A 22,225-nucleotide genomic window follows, 5' to 3' on the forward strand; every position below is an offset into this window, starting at 1 on the left:
TGCTTCGCCCACCCCCATTGTTTCAGATCGCCGAAAAGTCCTGCGCTGACTTTGCAGGTGTGAGGGTCACTTGACTATAGGATAGGGGGCCCTTGTAGGTTCACAGGGCTTGGCTCTTCAGTATTGCAAACGGTATTGCTTTTTCCTCCTAGTTTTGGTTGATCTTGCTACAGGATTGGATTAAGCTATTGTTTTTGTAAAGCCCCGGGGGTTTTTGTTGTTGTTTGTTTTGTTAAGCATCCAAGCTGCTGGGCCTTCTTTGTTGTTACATTCAAAGTGTTTCAAAACTCCAGACTGTTGCCGGGGACGGTCCGTTCTTTTAGGAGGGCCTTTTCTACCGGTTTAGGTTTATTTTTGGACTTGGATTTCACCGGGCCTGCTCGAAGAGGCCGAGCTTCTCGGAGTCGGAACCCGTGCCAGCTGTCGGAGGCATTCTCTCCGCACTCCCTAGGTAGGTTCTTCTAAGGGGCGAGGGGCATCCGTAGGGCGCCTGTCTGAGGGCCCAGCGGAGCCCGCCGCGTCCTTCCTTCAGCTCCTCGGGCTGGCCGCCGTTGTCCTCGCTTTCGCCGCGCGTTTCCCACAATCCCCGGCGCCGCCGCCGCCGCCGCTCCCAGATTCAGGCGAGCCCGGCGGCGGAGCCCGAGGCCTTGGCTGCCCTTCGGGCGCAGTCCGGAAAGTGGCGACCGTCCCCCGCCTCCCGCGCTCCCGAGCGCCCAGGTTCGGCCATTTCCGGCCCGGCGCACTTCGGCAAGTTCCGCAGTCGCTTGTCGGAAATGGCTGCCCGCCGGCAGGGGGAGCGGAGGATCCGGCGCGGCCTGGAAGGCGGACAGCAGGCGGCGAGAGCGGCTTTGGGGTACCCGAGTTTCGCGCAGGCGGCGGCGGCTCGTCCCTGAACTGGAAGCCGGTCGGACTCCTGGCGGCGGCGGCGCCGGCTGGAGCTCCGAGCAGCCGGGGGCGGCGGCCCGGAAGCGCTCGTGGTAGGGATCGGGGGGCTGGCCCCAAGCGCTAGGCACTGGGCGGGCGGGAGGGACCGGGTCCGGCAGTGCCGGGGCCGCGGGAGCCGCGGGGAGGCTGCCGCCCTGCGCGGCGGGGGCGTGCAGCCTCGGAGTAGGCCTTCCCAGCCTTCTCGAGGGTCTGGGAGGGAGGACCTCCAGGGCCTTAGCCACCAGCGAGGAGGGGTAACCGGGCTCCGGGGGCTCTCAACACGACCCTCCCTCCTCCCCGGCGTCCCTGGTAGCCCGTTGGGGTTGCCGCGTACCCACCTCCACCCCTTTTTCTGGAAGCTCGTCTTCAGGCTGTGCAGCGTCTTCTGCCTAAGCCCTCCACCCTTCCTTTGCCCCCTGTGTTTGTCCAGCTGCTTGGGTAAGAGCATCTTCTGTGGACGAAGGGGCAGCCCGGGTCTGTCCCCCTCCCGTGTTCCCTGTGCACACACTCCCACCATCTGCTTTGCGCCGCGTTCACACACAGTCTCCTGCAGCTGCTCCTGCTTTGGTTCTTTCAGGGTTCACCTCCTTTGATCATAAGCCCGCAGTCGGAATAGCCACTTCCTGTCCGAGGGTCCAGGGGCCGCTGTTCTCTGCATCTGGGACTCTTGCGCCCAGGCCCAGCTCTATAGCGATGGGCCTAACGCTGCCTGGGCAGGAGAGGGACTGCGGAGTGCCTGTCCGCACTACTGAAATCTTAGCCGGTGACCCGACCCGCGCTGCAGGGGACAGGACAAATCCCGAGCGCTTTGAACATCAGGCAGGGCTGCCGGACTGCAGATAGTGTGTATATCTCTTCTCCACTTTGAGCCAGTGGTTCAGTTCCTCTTTGTTATCTGTAGCTCTCAAAAGACTCGAATTTGTTGGCCTGGACTTCTTTTCTTTCCTTTTAACAAATTCTTAAGGGCTTCGACAAGTCCTCTTAGTTCAACTCCAATGGAAGAGGAGGAGGAAATCCGAACAGCGTATGACCTTTTTTTCCCCCGCATTATGTGATTTACTTAAGAGCTGTCTTTAGCGGTTCTTCCCCTCACTTTGTCCTGTTTTCCCTCAAATTTAGGTAGCTTCAGTTTTGAAGGCTGGGCTCCTCATGTTTCCTTTTTTTTTTTTTTTTTAAAAGATCTTTGTGTGTTGCGATCATGGAGATATCAGCATTTTACCCTGTTTTGCTCAAGATTAGTCTTGGCGCTCTATCCAGTTATTATAGGGTATATCTGGAGTGCCTGGAATAGTAACCTGTGGGTTCTTGATAGTCCAGTGTAAAGCTAAACATTCTCAACAACTTATTTAGCAGGGGGACTTAAATATTTCCTCATCTAAAACTGTTATTTGGTGAGTTAAAAATACCTTATCCTGTGGGAATTTCCTGATCTTTCACCTGTGGGGGAGGCTGAGGAATTATAAGTACATATAAGTATGTGGGAAACTCGCTTAAATGCTTTCTGGAGGAGAATTAGAATTGTGGATCGTGGGCGCCTGGGTGGCTCAGTGGGTTAAGCCGCTGCCTTCCGCTCAGGTCATGATCTCAGGGTCCCGGGATCGAGGCCCGCATCGGGCTCTCTGCTCAGCAGGGAGCCTGCTTCCTCCTCTCTCTCTGCCTGCCTCTCTGCCTACTTGTAATCTCTCTCTGTCAAATAAATAAATAAAATCTTAAAAAAAAAGAAGAAGAATTGTGGATCGTTAGAATCTTCAGATATTTGTTTAATACCTGAAGATGTGGCCTGTGGTCTCAGGGGGCATGCCTATTAACCAAATGATTGTCAAGAGAGTGTCTTCATTCCTTCATATTTCTCTTCATTTTCTTTTTTTAATTTTACTTTTATTTTATTTAATTTTATTTTAAAGATTTTTATTTCTTTATTTGATAGAGAGACATCACAAGTAGGCAGAGAGGCAGACAGAGAGAGAGGAAGGGAAGCAGGCTCCCTTCTGAGCAGAGAGCCCGATGGTGGGGGGGGGGGCTCAATCCTAGGGCCCTGGGATCATGACCTGAGCTGAAGGCAGAGGCTTAACCCACTGAGCCACCCAGGCGCCCCTTCTCTTCATTTTCTAGGGGGGAAAAAACCCAACAAACTGGCATTAAATGTTTGGCATGTAGTTGGAACCTCTTAATGATTAGGTCTCAGAGTTTTAACCTATGAGTAAAAAGACTTTAAATGAGCAGGTTAGAGAGAAATAAGGCATGGAGTAAGCCTGAGTAGTGGACTTACAGGACACAGTGGAAGGTTCAAAGGATGGTTGGAAGCTGTAAGAAGAATGTGGGGATTAGATAAGGACTTGCCCTTTCCCTCTGGGCACTAGGCTATCTGTTGAGCGAAAAAGTCTCGGTGCAGGAGAGAATGGTGGAAGGGCTGTGTGTGTGTGTGTTCCCTATCTGAGGTGAGACTGGCAAGTAATGCCCTGGAGGAGGGTTGGAAATATTGCCAGAAATAGAGGTAGCGTCAGGTATTAGGAAAATGAATATCTGTCTCAATCTACCATTGGTAGAGATTTGAGCGACTTTGCATGTGATAAGTTCAGAATGAGCCAAAGAATATGAATCTTCCATGAAGTCCTAAAACTGCACTTATTTCTGCTGGATATTAAGTTTATATCAGAAAACTTCTGTTAGCGTATTTATTTCCATTTTATTTTTATTCCTTCTTAATTTTTGGTAACTCCTGTGAAAACCTGTAATGATAGGATAACCAAAAGAAGATTTTTCATGCATTTGTATGTTCCATGCAAATAGTGGATCTTAGACATATGGGAGTTTGAGAACTTAAGAGGGATGGAGGTAGCATGATCTTTTCCTGCCTCAATCAGTCCCACACTCCTTGTACACTGGGAATTTTTCACATCTTTTTGGTGATGTTACTAGGTGGAAGAGAGATACAAAATTAAAAATTTTGTAATCTTGAGTGTGTAGAGGAATATGGGGTCTCCATTTAGCGCACATTTACCTCCCCTATACTCAGGCTTTAATATTTAGTTTGGGATTTTGCTCACATGCATCGAAACGACCCAGTAAAATCCTAGGGATGGAGCCACAGGAAGATGAGGTATCTCATCATTCAGCCACCTGTGTGGTTTGCAACCGAAGAGTACTTTTACAGAAAAGTAGGTAAATTTTTTCTGTAAAGGACCAAATAATAACTATTTTAGGTTTTGCAGCTCTTCAGCTCTGCTAGTGCAGAGCGAAAGCAGCATATACATAATACATATATACAATAAATACATACAGTAGTACAAACATGTAATCCATAACTGAATGAGGAAGTCTGTGTTCTAGTGTAACTTTATTTACAAAAGAGGCAGCTGGCCGTAGTTTATCACTGTCTGCCCTAGTGCATCAGCCCCTGATACATGTGTCCTTACTTTTGTGTCTTCCTTCAGTTGTGTGCAGTTCCTTTTAGACTAGTTGGTGATGTTAATGATTAACATCCTGGATGTTTGCTTTGGTGACTGTTTTCTCTGTTATCCTATCTTCTTATATTGTTAACATTTTAACCTTGTTCTCTCAACATTTAGCATTTTTAAAACACTTTAAACATTTTTTTCAACAAATGTTTGCTATTCTGTGGCAGGAAATGAATTAGATTGGGAGTATACCCTTAACTTGTATAATAAAAGAAATAGATAAATACCTTACGATGGCAGGTTATGATAATGTCATAATTACTATTGTTCTTTGCCATGATAGAGTACTTTCATGTATTTCTTTTTTTGTTACATGGGTGTTGATTTTTACAGTAATTCTGAGAGATAGATGGCTAAATGTTAATACTGTTTCTTCTTTTGAGGGGAAGGGAAGGTGAGAAAGAAAACTGAGATGTGGGGAGGTTTTGACTAAGGCTTAATAAGTGCAGAATTCTTGACCCGGCCAATAATACTTATTGACCTGTCTCCATTTGAATATGTCCCATTGGAATTTGTAGACTAGTTTTCTTTTCCCTTGTTGACATGCAGTTGGCCTCTCTGTAATTGTCACCTTTTAGGGCAGTGTAAAACATGTCTCTGCCTCTTCTTTGTGACAGTTTTTCAGATGTTGGAAGGTAGCCATCATGTTTTCCCAAGACACAAATTGCAAACTGGTGTGCTTTATCAAAAGAGGCCTGCATACATACCATTTGGCTGCCCAGATTATGCAAAAACTTAAATTAGGAGTGGACTTTCAGAAATGGGGAGATTTCAGATAAAAATTTCTGGCTTTTCTGGAGGAAAGAAAATTAGAGGATTCAGTGATACAGAGCTTGCATTTCTAACTGTGGTAATCTCCCTTTCATGGTAATATACTCCCTTTCATGGTAATATACTCCCTTTCATGGTAATATACATAGTATATTACCAAAATTACATTTTGCTAAAGTCTCTACCTACTGACTTCATTCTTTTGCTTCACTTTGAGGGCTTCTGTAGTTACTGCTCTCCTTTTCCTAGCTCTTCTATTGCACAGGCTCAATATTTCCATTTCCTTCAGATGTTTCTTATTTGACAGTTTCAAATCCCTTCATCAGCTTCTTAGTCCTCTGCCCTCCATTTACTTTGTTAATGTTGCTCCTTTTAAAGTGGACTCAGCACAGCTTATGGTAGTCAACATATAGTGTTACCTTACAGAGCAGAGAGTAACCATTACTCTTTTCCATTTTGACACTGGGTTTAAAAAAAAAAAAGGCAGAAAAACAAGATGGTAAGGACTGTCTTTCCCTAACCTGTCCTATATTCTTGACTTCCTGAAATTTTCATCAGTTGAAATCACAGCTCTGTGTTTATGTCTATGCTACTGTTAAACCATGTCATTTCCATGTAGTTTTAAGATACAGTGCTGAAGTTTGCCTTTATCTCTATTAAATTTCATCTGCTTGCATAGTCCAGACTGATAAAATCTTTTTGTATCCTGAAGTTTTTTCCAGCCTTGGCTTACTTTTCCCAATGTGAGGTCTTTATCTCTGAAGTGGAGCTGTAAAATATAGAAGCACTATGGCTTAGAAAGTAATTGATGGGCACCCTGTTATTAATGGGTTCAGTGGAAAATTAAGGGGGGCCTTCAAAGAAAGCATTATGCTTAAAATCTTGGAGGTGAAACAAAAGGAGGTCTTGGGAAGAGCCTTGCTGCCCTAAGTTGACATGTGAGTAAAATTTTACCCCACAGTAAAATAGGTATGTGTGTGATTTTTGTGTGCCAGTTGGTGGTAAATCAGTGGGGTCCAAGAATCTAAAAGGGTCTTTGAGGTCATTTAGTTCAGTCCTTTAATTTATGAATTAAAAAAGGATAAGGAGTATATGAGTCCAGAAGGACAAGAAATTGTGAAGTTAGGGGGACCCAGTGAATCAGGGGGTAATAGGAAAGGGGCAGCAAAACTGTGGAGTCTGGATTTGAATTCACCCATGAAGGTTGCAGTTGGATGCCTGAGTCATAAAGCTGATTTATGTATGACTTCGCACAGTTTTACTTCAGTTCTCTGTCTCATTCATAGTGTAAAATAAAAATCATGTTTTCTCGAGACATGAAAACCTTGGAGAAATTAGTTTATACTCCAGGCACTTGCATGTCAGTGACTGCTCCAGGAAGACACTTTAGCAAAATCCAGCTGAAGACCTTATTTATTTATTTATTTATTTAAGATTTTAGTTATTTATTTGACATAAAGTGATCAAAGTAGGCAGAGAGGCAGGCAGAGAGAGAGGGGGAAGCAGGCTCCCCACTGAGCAGAGAGGCCGATGTGGGGCTCGATCCCAGGGATCTGAGATCATGACCTGAACCGAAAGGCAGAGGCTTAACCCACTGAGCCACCCAGGTGCCCCTGAAAACCTTAATTTTGAAAGCTTGTCTTTCTTCCCCCTCTCTTCAGTATAGTGGAATCTGTATTTTTCCACTTTGCAGTGTATTGTGAACATTTTGCAATTTTATATAAAGTGATTGAAAAGCTTATTGACAGCTTGATAATCATTTTAATGACATGGATTTTATCATACTTAATACTTAACCATGCTTCTCATTTTGAACGTTTAATTTAAACTTTTCTTTCTCTGTATGCTGTTAAAAAGAAAGCTGTGTTCACATGGAATATATTCCTAGAAAGTGAAATTGCTGAACACTTTAAAGACTTCTGTTACAAGTGGCAAATTACTTTTCTGTTTACCTTCCTACTAATACAAGCAAGAGTTCCTGCCACAGTGTGTAGCTGCCAGTGTAGTGCAGGGATGTACAGTACTCTTAAGTGGTAAACTTTTTAATGTTGTAGTGTGAATATTCTTGAAGTTAAATCCTTTGTCTCATTTGTGATTCTTACCTAGTAATAATTTCTGGAAGTGGAATTGTGGGGTTAGAGTGGAGGCAGTTTCAGGGCACTTATCACTTCCTGCCAAATTGTGTTCTGGAAGGACTGCCAATTTTCACTCCCAGCAGCAGAATGTGGGGATGTTATCCTTGATCCTGGTTAGCAGCATATATTCTAATTTTACAACTCTTTGTTTATTTGTATGTGGAAAATTTCATTGTATCGTGTTTATGTGAACGTTTTCTATGATTGCCAGGATAATTAATCATTTAAAACTATTATTTGGGCCCCTTTTTTTGTATGCAGGCACACCTCAGAGACATTGAGGTTTGGCTTCTGCAATAAAATGAATACCACAATAAAGCAAGTCAGATGAATTTTTTTTTGTTTTCCTGTGCATATAAAGGTTATGTTTTCACTGTAGCATAGTCTATTAAATAGTGTATGATGGCATTATGTCTAAAAAATGTATAAGCCTTAATTAAAAAATACTTTATTGCTAAAATATGTTATCATCTGAGTTTTCAGCAGGTCAGTCTTTTTGCTAGTGAAGGGTCTTGCCTCAGTGCTGACAGCTGCTGATGGATCAGGGTGATGGTCCTGAAGGCTGGGGTGGTTGTGGCAGTTTTTAAAAATAAGACAGCAGTGGAGTTTGCCACATCATTTGACTCTTCTTTCACAAACAATTTCTCTGAGCATGTGATGCTATCTGTTTGCAGTTTATGCACAGTAGAACTTCTTTAAAATCTGGAGTGAGTCCTCTCAGACCTACTGCTATGTTATCATCTAAGTTTCTGTAATATTCTGACCCATTTGTTGTCATTTCTACAGTCTTCACAGGATCTTCACCAGGAGTAGTTTCTATCTCAAAAAACTACTTTCTTTGCTCATCTGTAAGAAACAATTCCTCGTCCATTGACGTTTCATCACACAATTGCTGCAGTTCACTCCCATCTTCAGGCTCCACATCTAATTCTAGTTCTCTGTTTCCACCACATCTGCAGTTATTCCAGCACTGAAGTCTTGAAACCCACCCCTCTCCCCAGAGTCCTCCTTGAAGATTGCAATTAGATTCTTCCAGTCTTAGCTCTTGTTGATATTTTGACCTCTGTCCATGAATCACAAGTGTTCTTCATGGCACCTAGAATGGTGAATCCTTTCCTGAAGGTTTTCAATTTACTTTGCCTGGAATCTGTCAGAGAAATCACTATCTCTTTGTACTATTTAAGAATATATGGCTTGAGAATTGAAATAACTTCTTGATCTGTGGGCTGCAGAATGGACATTGTGTTAGCAGGCATGAAAGCGACATGAATCTTACCGTCTCCATCAGGGCTCTTGGTCATGAGTGACCAGGTAACGTGGTCAATGAGCAGTAATATTTTGAAAGAAGTCTTTTGTTCAGAGTGGTAGGTCTCAACAGTATGCTTAGAATATTCAGTAATCTGTGTTGGAGAAAGATGTGCTGTCATCCAGGCATTTTTTCCCATTATAGAGCAGAGGCAGAGTAAATCTAGCACAATTAAGGGCCCTGCGATTTTCACAATGATCATTGAGCATTGGCTTCAGCCTAGCTTCATTGGCTTCTAACAAGATAGTCTGTCCTTTGAAGCTTTGAAGGCAGGCATTGACTTCTCTAGTTATGGAAGGCCTAGGTGACATATTTCAATAGGCCGCTATTTCATCTACGTTAATAATCTGTTGTTTAGCTTAGCCATCTTCATTAATTATCTGAGGTAGATCTTCTGGATAACTTGCTGCAGCTTCTACAGCAGCACTTGCTGTTTTACCTTGCACTTTGATGTTATAGGGATGGCTTATTTCTCTAAACCTCCTGAACCAGCCTCTGCTAGTTTCAGACTTTTCTTCTCAGCTTCCTTGCCTCTCTCAGCCTTCACAGAATTGTAGACTGTTAGGACCTTGCTCTGGATTAGGCTTTGGTTGAAGACTGGTAGGGCCTTGCTCCGGATTAGGCTTTGGTTTAACAGAATGTTACATGGCTGGTTTGAACTTCCATCCACACCACTTGCTCCATCTGTATCAGCAATAAGGCTATTTTTCTTTCTTATTATTTGTGTGAAGATTTTTAATTTCCTTTAAGAATTCTTCCTTTGCATTTACAGCTTGTTTTGTTTGGCACAGGGGACCTTGCTTTTGGCCTGTCTCAACTTTCAGCATGCCTTCTTTGGCTTTCAGTATGCCTTCCTTACTAAGCTAATCATTCCTGGGTTTTGATTTAAAGTGAAAGATGTGTGACTCTCCCTATCACTTGAACACTTACGGGTCACCACAGGGTTATTAACTGGCGTATTTTCAGTATTGTTGTATCTTGGAATAGGGAGGCCTGAGGAGAGGGAAAGACGGGAACAGCATAGGTGGAGGAGTCAGAATACACACACATTTGTCTATTAATTTTGCCCTTCTGGCTAGACAGTTTGTTGGTGGCCCCAGAGTAATTACAGTAGTAACATCAACTGATCACAGATCACCTTAACAAATAAAATAATGATGAAAATGTTTGAAATAATTTTGAGAATTACCAAATGTGACATAGACACATGAAGTGAGCAAATGTTGGAAAAATGGCAGATAGACTTGTTCGACTCAGGTTGCAGCAAACCTTCCCCTTGTAAAAACATAGTACATGTGAAGTGCAATTAAATGAAGCAAAATAAAATGAAGTTGTAATTTCATGTTAATTTCCTTTGATCACTGTTGTATTGCTTTTACTTCTCTTAAAGTGAAGTCATGTTGCAGATGCTTCTCCCAGTCTTTTTAGTGAATCTAAACCTTTTTAAAAAAATACATAGAGGGCACGGCTTGCATGGAGCACTGGGTGTGGTGAAAAAATAATGAATAATGTTTTTCTGAAAATAAATAAATTGAAAAAAAAATACATAGACGCAAATAGCATGGAGGACAAGGGGCGTTAGAGAGGAGAAGGGAATTTGGGTAAATTGGAAGGGGAGGTGAACCATGAGAGACTATGGACTCTGAAAAACAATCTGAGGGGTTTGAAGTGGCGGGGGGTGGGTGGGAAGTTGGGGTACCAGGTGGTGGGTATTATAGAGGGCACGGCTTGCATGGAACACTGGGTGTGGTGAAAAAATAATGAATAATGTTTTTCTGAAAATAAAAAAATTGGAAAAAAAATACATAGTAATGTAAAAAAAATACATAGACCCCTTTGATTTGTATGTAGTCACATCTGTGGAACTTCTACAGATTGTTTTTCTTTGATTTCTTATAGAAGTGGCTGTACTTAACTTTGAGATGATACTACATGTTTTCTTTTTGTTCTTTTTATGGTTTCACTTACTACAATTACCTCTAGAATCCATTGGGATTTATTTTTGGATTTGGTTTGTCATGCAGGAATCTGACTTTATTTTTTCCAAAAAGCTGATTGTTACATTATTTATTGAAAAATCTAGTGTGGTGTACCTTGAAGCGACTGCAGCAAGATAATATTTTTCTTTATAAAACTAGTACATGCTTATTTTTAAATGAATGAAGGCAAAATGAATGTTGAGTAAACAAAGAGTAAACATGTGAGTAGTAAGTAGGCTGTAGGTCAGATAGACCTGGGTTTATACCTGGGCTCCTCAACTTGCTTTCTGTATGGCCTTGAACAAGTTGCTTAACCTCAATGATTCCCACTTCTTTATCTATAAAGGATAATAAATAACAATCCCCAACCCCAGATGGTTGATGTGAGGATGAAATGAGATAATATGTGTCAAGTATGTTATCTAGAGTATGCTGTAAATATAAATAAATATAATTTTATAACAAATGAAAGTCTCCCATACTGTCTATGTCTTCCAAAGGTGTATGATGTAGTCTGTAGAACTCTTACATGAATAAGGTGTGGTGTTGTTTGTCTTCCTTAGTTATCTATAATTACATTGAGTCAGATGTCATTGATCAGGATGGAAGTTGTCATTAATTCTTTGTTAGTCCAGTGGTTTTGAGTTAGAGTTGAGTACCCTGTGTTAAAATCACTTGGGAGTTCTGTCAAAGCATAGGAACCTGGGCCCCATGCTTTGAAGTTCTGATTCAGTTAATATAGACTGAGCCTGGGTCTGTCATTTGAAAGAAATTGTTGAGTGAGTCGTGAATCTGGTTTGTAACCTTAGTTAAAACTCACTGGTGAGACAATATGATTTTGGTATGTGGGATGTTATCAAACTGGTGGTAAGGGAAATAGATAATAGGAAATGGGATAATTTTCAAATTGAAGACTTACCAAGGTATTGAGACTTCAGGTTTCAGGTTTATCACAGACTTAACAGGTGACCTGGGTTAATCAAGAATCTTTGTTGACTTGTTAATACCTTGATTTGTCTGTGAGTGGTATTTGTGGAACATCTTTGGCCTTAGAAATCTGCTCTTGAGCCCAAAGAATACCTATTTTTCTCTTTCTTTTTAATTAATTAATTAATTAATTTTTTATAAACATATAATATATTTTTATCCCCAGGGGTGTGTGAATCGCCAGGTTTACACACTTCATAGCACTCACCGTAGTACATACCCTCCCCATGTTTTTCTCTCTCTAAAAGCTCTGTAATAAGGGTGGCTTACCGATGGTGTTCTCTGGGTCTTTATCTTAACTCTCAACTCAGTAGATCAGAGTACAGTCAGTTTTTCTTAACCTCATTTTGGTTTTTAATTGGTGACAACTTTCTGTTTCCCTTCTTTTATATCCAAATTAGGTTTGTCCAGTAAATAAGCTATTGTGGTTGTTGTATTGTGAAAACACACGTCTCAAAAGCCTGCTAGAACTGATAATGCATTCAGTAAAGTCGCAGGATACAAGATCAATGTACAGAAATGTGTTTCATTTCGATACATCAATAATGAAGTAGCACAAAGAGAAATTAAAAAATAAGTCCCATATACAGTTGCATCAAAACCAATAAGATACCCAGGAATAAACCTAACCAAAGAGGTGAAAGATCTATACTCGGGAAACTATAAAACACTGATAAAAGAAATTGAAGACGACACAAAGAAATGGGAAAATTTTCCATGCTTATGGATTTAAAAAACAAATATTGCTTAATGTCTATTCTGCCCAAAGCAATCTGCACATTTAATGCAGTCCTTATCAGACTACCATCAGCATTTTTCACAGAGCTAGAACAAATAACCCTAAAATTTGAATGGAACCACCAAAGACCCTGAATAGCCAAAGCAACCTTGAAAAAGAAAAGCAAAGCTGGAGGCATCATAATTCTGGACTTCAATATATATTACAAAGCCGTAGTGAAGAAAACACTATGGTACTGGCACAAACTGGACACAGATCAATGGGATAGAATAGAATAGAAATAGAGCAGAATAGAAAACTCAGAAATGAATCCACAACTGTGTGGTGAATTAATCTTCAACAGAGCAAAAAAGAATATTCAGTGGGAAAAAAATAGTCTCTTTGAACAAATGGTGTTGGGAAAACTGGACAGCTACATGCAAAAGAGTGAAACTGGACCACTGGCTTACACCAAACACAAAAAACCCTCAAAGTGGATTAAAGACCTAAATGTGAGACCTGAAATCCATAAAAAATCCTAGAGGAGAACACAGGCTATAACCTCTTTGACAGCTGTAGCAACATTTTTCTAGATCTTTCTCCTGAGGCAAGGGAAACAAAAGCAAAAATAAGCTATTGAGACTACATCAAAATAAAAAGCTTCTGCACAGCAAAAGAAACAATCAACAAAACTAAAAGGCAACCTGTGGAACGGGAGAAGATATTTGACATATCTAATACAGGGTTAGTATCCAAAATCTATAAAAAACTTACCAAACTCAACACCTAAAAATCAATCCAGTTAAGAAATGGGCAGAAAACATGAATTCACATTTTTTCAAAGAAGACATACAGTTGGCTAACACACATGAAAAGATGCCCAACATCACTCATCATCCGGGAAATACAGATCAAGACTACAATAAGATAATCACCTCACACCTGTCAGAATGGCTAAAATTAACACTGGAAACAACAGATGTTGGCAAGGATGTAGAAAGAGGAACCCTCTTGTAGTGTTGGTGGGAATGCAAGCTGGTATAGCCACTCTGGAAAACAGTATGGAGGTTCCTGAAAAAAATTAAAAATAGAACTGTCCTACAGTCCAGCAATTGCACTACTAGGTATTTACCCAAAAAATACAGAAACACTAATTCAAAGGGGTGCATGCATGCCAGTGTTTATAGGTAGCAGCATTACCTGTAATAGCCAAATTATAAACCCAAGTGTCAGCCAAGCATCCATCGACTGATGAATGGATAAAAAAGACGTGGTGTGTGTGTGTGTGTGTACACACACAATGGAATATTGCTTAGCAATAAAAAAAAGAATGAAATCGGGGCATCTGGGTGGCTCAGTGAGTTAAGCCTCTGCCTTCGGCTCAGGTCATGATCCCAGAGTCCTGGGATCGAGCCCCGCATCAGGCTCTATGCTCAGCAGGAAGCCTGCTTCCCTTCCTCTCTCTCTGCCTGTCTCTCTTTCTACTTGTGATCTCTGTCTGTCAAATAAAATCTTAAAAAAAAAAAAGAATGAAATCTTGCCATTTTGTAGTGACATGAATGGAGCAAGAGAGTATTACGCTAAGTGAACTAAGTCAGAGAAAAAGAAATACGATGCATATGATTTCACTCACATATGGAATTTAAGAACAGAGCAAGTAAAGCAGAAAAAAAAAGAGAGGCAAACTGAGAAACAGATTCTTAAGTGTAGAGAACAAACTGATGGTTCCCAGAGGCGAGGTGGGTGGGGGTGAAATAGGTGATGGGGATTAAGGAGTACACTTGGTGTGATGAGTTACTGGGTGTTGTGTGCAAGTGTTGAATCACTATGTTGCACACATGAAACTAATGTTCCACTATATGTTAACTGGAATTTAAACAAAAGCTTAAAAAATAATCCTAGAGGAAAAAAAAACAACACATGGCCACTATATCCTTTACCTTGTGAAGTGCCTACATGCAGTTCTTACCAGTCATTTTTTATCTATAGTTAGCTTCTCTGAAAAGTGCCTTTTGTTATTTTGAACAATAAAAGAGAGTAGTCAGACTTTTAACAGTAGTGCTAGTATTGGAGAATTGTTTTAGTAATTATTAACATACTTCCTGATTTTTGAACTAGGTGCTATCTTGCTGTAACAGGCTATTTGTCATGCCTGTGTTTGGTAGGAAATCAGGAAATGATGTTCTTTTGGGTTGTTAGTATTTAAAAACAAAACAAACCTCTGAAATACTGCTTTCAGCAACCTTGCTGAAGTGATTTCCTGTACAGAATTATGTTTACTTTATTTGAAGGGCTTGTGGCAGTAACAGCAACAACGTACAAACAAATCTGTAGAACCTGCACCTGGGTTGTAATGAAATTCTGCTTCGTTGATGGGCCAGTTTATCTTACATGAAAAAAAAATAGTACTACATGCACCAGATACACAGGTAAATCATAGGTACACTGGCAAAGATATTTTCTTCTGAGTATATTATTGTCTCTCTCTGTTTTTTTTTTTAAAGCAGATACATACCTTTTTCCTTTTTTTTTTTTCCCAATTTATTTATTTTCAGAAAAACAGTATTCATTATTTTTTCACCACACCCAGTGCTCCATGCAAGCTGTGCCCTCTATAATACCCACCACCTGGTACCCCAACCTCCCACCCCCCCGCCACTTCAAACCCCTCAGACTGTTTTTCAGAGTCCATAGTCTCTCATGGTTCACCTCCCCTTCCAATTTACCCAAATTCCCTACTACTCTCTAACACCCCTTGTCCTCCATGCTATTGGTTATGCTCCACAAATGAGTGAAACCATATGATAATTGACTCTCTCTGCTTGACTGATTTCACTCAGCATAATCTCTTCCAGTCCCGTCCATGTTGCTACAAAAGTTGGATATTCGTCCTTTCTGATGGAGGCATAATACTCCATAGTGTATATGGACCACATCTTCCTTATCCATTCATCCGTTGAAGGGCATCTTGGTTCTTTCCATAGTTTGGCGACTGTGGCCATTGCTGCTATAAACATTGTAGAAGAATGAAACTCGACCATTCTCTTACACCGTACACAAAGATCAACTCAAAATGGATAAAAGACCTCAACGTGAGACAGGAATCTATCAGAATCTTAGAGGAGAACATAGGCAGTAATCTCTTCGATATCAGCCACAGCAACTTCTTTCAAGATACGTCTCCAAAGGCAAAGGAAACAAAAGCGAAAATAGACTTCTGGGACTTCATCAAAATCAAAAGCTTCTGCACAGCAAAGGAAACAGTCAAAAAAACAAAGAGGCAACCCACGGAATGGGAGAAGATATTTGCAAATGACAGTACAGACAAAAGGTTGATATCCAGGATCTATAATGAACTCCTCAAACTCAACCCACACGAAACAGACAAACACATCAAAAAATGGGCAGAAGATATGAACAGACACTTCTCCAATCAAGAAATACAAATGGCTATCAGACACATGAAAAAATGCTCATCATCATTAGCCCTCAGGGAGATTCAAATTAAAACCACATTGAGATATCACCTTACACCAGTTAGAATGGCCAAAATTAACAAAACAGGAAACAACATGTGTTGGAGAGGATGTGGAGAAAGGGGAACCCTCTTACACTGTTGGTGGGAATGCAAGTTGGTGCAGCCTCTTTGGAGAACAGTGTGGAGATTCCTCAAGAAATTAAAAATAGAGCTTCCCTACGACCCTGCAATTGCACTCCTGGGTATTTACCCCAAAGATACAGATGTCGTGAAAAGAAGGGCCATCTGTACCTTTTTCCTTTTTAAAAAAATTTTTATTTAAATTCAATTTAGTTATCATACAGTGTATTATTAGTTTCTGGGATAGAGCAGTTAAATATTTTAAATATGAATGTAGTGTTAGCTCTAGGTTCTGAAGTAGTATTACTGTGTTGTAGTTATAATTATTATCCACGATTACAGTGGAGCAATAGAATATGGATAATTTTAAAATAATTTATGCATGATATGCATGTTCCTTATGTGTGTTCCTTGAGTTAATATCACAGGCAGTTCATCGTAATGGTTAAGGGATTAAGAGTGTGGGCAACTCTAAAATCAACCCTCACATCAAAGCAGGTCTAAGAGTTTGATTTGAGGCCAAGTTTTATTTAGTATGGGTGATCTTAAGCAAATTATCTAACCTCTGTGTTTTGGTTTCCTCATGTGAGAAAATCTGGAAGGTGTTGAATTTTTCTGTTTCTTGCCCCATACTTTTCAGATATGATCTATGATGGTAGCCCAAATGGAACCCGCCATTCCCTTCTTTCCTCCTTCTGCTTTTTTTTAATCTTCCATTGAGTGTTTTAGTTTAGTTTTGCTGATTTTTTTCTGGCATGAAGAAAATTATACAAGTTTATTGAAAGTCATAAAAGAAGACCTGAATAAGCAGAGATATCCCAGGTCCATGACAGGGAGTTTCAGTATCAGAGTGTTTTGGTTTTAAAAGAAGAAAAGTCCAGTCAGTAGTTGGTAGGATAGTTTTGTATCATCAAACTCTTGAAAGCCGAGTCCTGATCACAGGTAATGTTCCAGCTGATAGTTTGGCAGTTGTGATAAGGAATGCTAGAAGGCCACTGCAAAGAAAAAGCAGTAATAGAGGGCATTGGTATATTGAGTTATAGTCATGAGAAGATGAGAGGGGGAATACAAATGCATGCAGAATTATTATTATTTTTTTAAAGATTTTATGTATTTATTTGACAGAAATCACAAGTAGATGGAGAGGCAGGCAGAGAGAGAGGGAAGCAGGCCCCCCCCGAGCAGAGAGCCCGATGTGGGACTCGATCCTAGGACCCTGAGATCATGACCTGAGCCGAAGGCAGCGGCTTAACCCACTGAGCCACCCAGGCGCCCCTGCATGCAGAATTCTAAATTAGAACTGAACCCCAACTTCTCAGCTTACCTTTTGGACTTTGATTTCTTTTGTTGTTGTTGTTGTTTTGTTTTTAAAAGATACTTATTTTAGAGAGAGAGAGGGCATGAGCAGGGGAAGAGCCAGAGGGAGAGAATCCTCAAGCAGACTCCCTGCTGAGTGTGGAGCCTGATTCCCAGGACCCTGAGATCATGACCTGAGCTGTGATTAAGAGATGGATGCTTAACTGACTGAGCTACCCAGGCGCCCTACCTCTTGGACGTTTGAATTGAGTTATTTACCACTTCTGCTTTCCAGAAACATAGTTTGTTTCAAGTCTTGGAGTGAGTGGCTAACAGATGAAGAATTCTACTTTGCAGTTACCAGCAGAATTTTTTGAGGAGGGAAATAGTAGAAAGTAGGGCATCAGCTATGATCTGCATGGTAAATCTCTATGTACAAGTAGTTAGAATTTTTTTTCTCTCTCTCTTTGCTGGGAGAAGAAACTTGGTACTGTAACCTCCTTGTAATCATAGATGTACTCTTATTGCCATTGGAACATTAAGGTATGGATGTCTCTGTTGCTGACCATGTGAAAGAGATATCAGGAGGAGGTCAAGTTTAGAGAGGTAAATTTGAGTCATCCAGTTATCCAGTTAGGAGAGCTAATTGAAGCTAATTGGCTAGGTCTAGTAAGTGAAGACTGAAAGAGGAGGACAAAGGAGGAACTGGTGAAGAACCACTGTCTTCAAAAGTGGTGAAGGAGGTGCACGTGGGTGGCTCGGTTGGTTAAGCAGCTGCCTTCGGCTCGGGTCATGATCCCAGGGTCCTGGGATTGAGCCCCACATTGGGCTTCCAGCTCAACGGAGAGCCTGCTTCTCCCTCTCCCTTTGCTTGCTGCTCTACTTGGGCTCTCTCTGTATATCTTGGCCAAATAAATAAATAAAATTAAAAAAAAAAAGTCATGAAGGAGTCAGAGAAAAAGCTTTTGGGGTGAAGAACCAAGAGAACAGATGATTTAAAAACATAAAATAAAAATTAACTAGTATGAGACAGTGTGTGTGTGTGAATGACAGAACATTTTGATAGGAGAAATCAAGGAAGGTGTGAATAAATGGAGAGGATTTTCATTATTCTGGGTAAGATTAGCTATATGAAAATAATACTTCCCTACTTAAATGCAACACAATTTAGTTTTTTAAAATATATTATGAATTTTGTTTACTAATGTTTTATTAAGTAGTTTTGTGCCTATATTCATGAGAGCTATTTGTCTGTAGATTTCTTTTTTTGGCACTGTTTTTGTCTGGTTTTGGTATTAGGGAAATGCTAGGTTTATAAAATGAACTAGAAAGTGTTCCCTGTGGTAGAGATTGTGTTATCTGGGGCTAGAGATTGCTCTTTGGGGAGTTTTAGAATTAAAAGTTAATTTATTTAATAATTATAAAATTAATTATTTAATATTGGGTAAATTGTGGTAGTTTGTGTTTTTTAAGGAATTGTTCCATTTCATCTAAGTCAAATTCATGTGTGTAGAGTTTTTTCATTCTTCCCTTATTACATTTTTGATGTCTACAGGCACTGTAGTGATATTCCCTATTTCGTTCTTGACATTGGTAATTTGTGTCTTTTTTTTCTTAGTTTTTTTTTTTTAAGATTTTATTTATTTGAGAGTGAGAGAGAGAGAGCAGGAGCAGAGGGGAGGGGCAGAGGGAAAAGCAGACTCCCTACTGAGCAGGGAGCCCAATGTGGCACTTGGTAATAGGCCCCTGTGATCATGACCTAAGCTGAAGGCAGGTGCTTAACCAACTGAACCATCCAAGTGCCCTCCCCCTTTTTTTGTCATTCTTGAAAGTTTGTCAAAACTCTTGACAAACCTCTTTGTTCTATTGATATTTCATTTTTGGTTTTTATTGATTTTTGCTCTTTATTTCTTTTCTTCTGCTTTGTGTTTATTTTGTTCTTTTTCTAGGTTCTTGAAGTAGGAGCCTAGGTTATTGATTTGAGACTTTCCCTCTTTTCTAATGTAGGCTCTCCGTGCATAAATTTTCTTTTCACCACTGTTTTAGCTGTGTCCCACAAATAGTTTTCATGTATGTTATTGAATCCCCTGGAGGTAGGTAGGGATTTTCAACATCACTTTAAGGAGGAAATTATGTAACATTCCTAAATTATGAAAGTGTGTGGACTCCTGAACAAGTCCAGGTGGACTTCAAGCCTCCTCCTGGCTGTGAAATTCCCTTATTTTACAATATTTTATTTTCCTTGAACCAAGACTATCTAGGCTGTAAATCTTAAACTTGAAGGAGAGTGAGTATGTAAATTACGACTTAGAGCTAGTATCATCCATTTATTGAGCAGTGATCAGGTACCTGAACTTTGTAGTGTTTAGTAGAGGGAATTTCAGAAGTGGTGAGAAAAGTAGTTTCTTTCTATAAAGAGATTTAATCCAGCTGGTGAGAAATAAATTACTTAAATAAAACTAGTGAACAGTTGATTAAGTTCTGAATTCTCTGATACTGAATACAGTGTGTGTTTAGAGAGTTGAGTAATCTAGTGTAGTTGGAGAAACCTTTATGAAAGAGGTAAGTCTTTAAAAATGGCCCCCCAAAATTAGTGCATAGGGGCACCTGGGTGGCTCATTGGGTTGAAGCCTCTGCCTTTGGCTTGCGTAATGATTGCAGGGTCCTGGGATCGAGCCCCGAATCAGGCTCTCTGCTCAGCAGGGAGCCTGCCTTCCCCCCCTCTCTGCTTGCCTCTTTGCCTACATGTGATCTCTGTCTGTCAAAAAAACAAATAAATCTTAAAAAAAAATTAGTGCATAAATGGAAAAGACAAAGAATACCAATTCAAGTGTCTTTTGGCATGGTTTTTGGGGAGGAGAGATGAAGATTGGAAAAGAGCACAGCTTGAGCCAGCTCATTCTTTGTATTGGGACAGTGCTTAAAAGAGTCACGATTTGAAACATTTTGTATGTTTTTGTAAGCATGTCTATTCATGCATAGAGAAAAGACTGGAAGAGGTTTCTGGTTTTGGCAAAATAGCAGGCTAGATAAATAGAAATTCCCACTGCTACAAAATGCATATTTTGCTCTCAAGATAAAAAAAAAAAAAAAAAGTAAAAGTATGGTGGGAGCAGGGAGGGTTGGGATTGAAAAAGCATATGGTGTGCAGATTGATTTTATAGCCCCCTTAGAGTGTTTGTTTGCTAATCATGGTAACTTGCATTTTAGTTTTCATAAAGATAAGAGAAAAACCCTTAGGCCTGTGAGTGTTAGAATTGAGACACCACATAAGACTATAGATATTCAAAGGTCTGAACATTCACTGAAGGAGTAGGTAGATTAAGTTGAGGGACATTGGAAGGGGAGATGAACCATGAGAGACTATGGACTCTGCAAACAATCTGAGGGTTTTGAAGGGGCCGGGGTTGGGAGGTTGGGGGAGCCAGGTGGTGGGTATTATAGAGGGCACAGATTGCATGGAGCACTGGGTGTGGTGCATAAACGATGAATTATGTTACGCTGAAAAGAAAAAAAAACTGAAAAAAAAAATCTGCCTGTGAGCACAGAGATGTTTCTGTTAGCCTGAATCCTGGATTCATTGGGGAAGGGAATATCTACAGAGAGCTCAAGACCATGACTTTCCTTCATATGGTTATTATGTTCAAATTTGCAATACCGGTGGGATCTGGTAGAATCTCCAGATTGAAAATTGATATTAAGAAAGTGGTTTAAGCCTGTTAATATGACAGAGATGTCTGGAAAACAGAACTGGTTCTAGAGGCACATATCCTCAACCCAGAACACGTGTGTTTCCTAGAATAAAGCACTACCAAAAATGAACTCAATATAGAATTATACAGCATGTGAGTAAACAATCCATTATTTGTCTTTAAGCAAGAATTAGCAGATAGAACAAACTAAACACATGAAGGAAAGGTACAGGAAATGTGAGAAAGAATAGGTGCAATCATAAACAACGGCATATTAGAAAACAAAGAAGCCAGTAGAACTTCTGGAAACATAAAATAGTCATTGAAATTAAAACCCAGGGGGGTAGTGAAAAAAAATCCAGTGGGTAGGATAAACAGCTGCTTACATACAGAAGAGAGAATTAATGAACTAGATCTGGATTTGACGAACTATGGCTTATTGGGTGAATCTGGGTTTTGGCTTGTTTCTGTAAAGCCTGCATGTAAGAATGGTGTTTTCCTTTTAGAGGATTGTTTTTTTTTTTAAAAAAAAAAAAAGGAGACAAAAGAAAATACTTTTTTTTTAAATAAGATTTTGTCAGAGAGAGAGAGAGCACGTGAGCGCACAACCAGGGAGAGCTGTAGGTGGAGGGAGAAGCAGGCTCCTTCTGAGCAAGAGCCTGATATAGGACTCAAATCCAGGACTTTATAGAGACATGGCTTGAGCCAAAGGCAGACGCTTAACTGACTGAGCCATCCAGGCATCCTAACAAAAGAAAATATTCTCTCTACATAGACTGTATGTGGCTCCCAAAGTCTAATATATTTAGTTTGTGGCTCTTTACCAAAAAAATTTCCTGACTCCTAAACTGGATAGATCTGAGGAATTTTCCAGAAGGTAGCACAAAGGACAAAGAAAAGTTTTAAAAGAGAGACTTAAGGACATGGAGAATGAATGAAAAAGTCTAACTTGTATCTAGTCATTTAATAGGAGTTCAAGAAGGAGAGAATGAGGGATAGCCAAAATTCAAAGAGATGATGGCAGAGAATTTTCTAGATTAATGAAAGACATAAATCTTAAGAATCAATGTTTAATGAATGCTGAGTGTCCTTCCCCCTATTGCCCCCATTGTATATGTAGATACATACAGAACTCCATAGATGAAAGGATCTTAAATACAACCAGAATGAAAGGTCAGATTTTAAGGTACATCCATTAGATTGACATTTCACTTCCCAGCAACAGTGATGAAATCCAGAGGATTCTTCACTTTCGGTGGAAAAGAATTGTGAGCCAAGAATTCTATATCCAGCTAGATCATCGCCATGATTTAGGTAAAATAAAGTGTTTTCACATAAAACAGTTTACCACCAACAATCTG

The 22,225-nt window shown here is 40.3% G+C and overlaps 1 protein-coding gene across 1 annotated transcript in view; it reads left to right on the plus strand.

The window, feature by feature from the left end:
* Positions 1–782: 782 nt before the first annotated feature.
* Positions 783–22,225, plus strand: part of EXTL3 (exostosin like glycosyltransferase 3) — an 86,124-nt gene continuing 64,681 nt past the window's right edge. Inside the window, exon 1 of the mRNA XM_044225025.1 lies at positions 783–977. The gene's annotated coding sequence lies outside the window, so the exon portion shown is untranslated. The remainder of the gene's footprint in view (positions 978–22,225) is intronic.

Source organism: Neovison vison, chromosome 11 (genome assembly GCF_020171115.1).
Source record: "Neovison vison isolate M4711 chromosome 11, ASM_NN_V1, whole genome shotgun sequence".
Classification (NCBI taxonomy): domain Eukaryota; kingdom Metazoa; phylum Chordata; class Mammalia; order Carnivora; family Mustelidae; genus Neogale; species Neogale vison.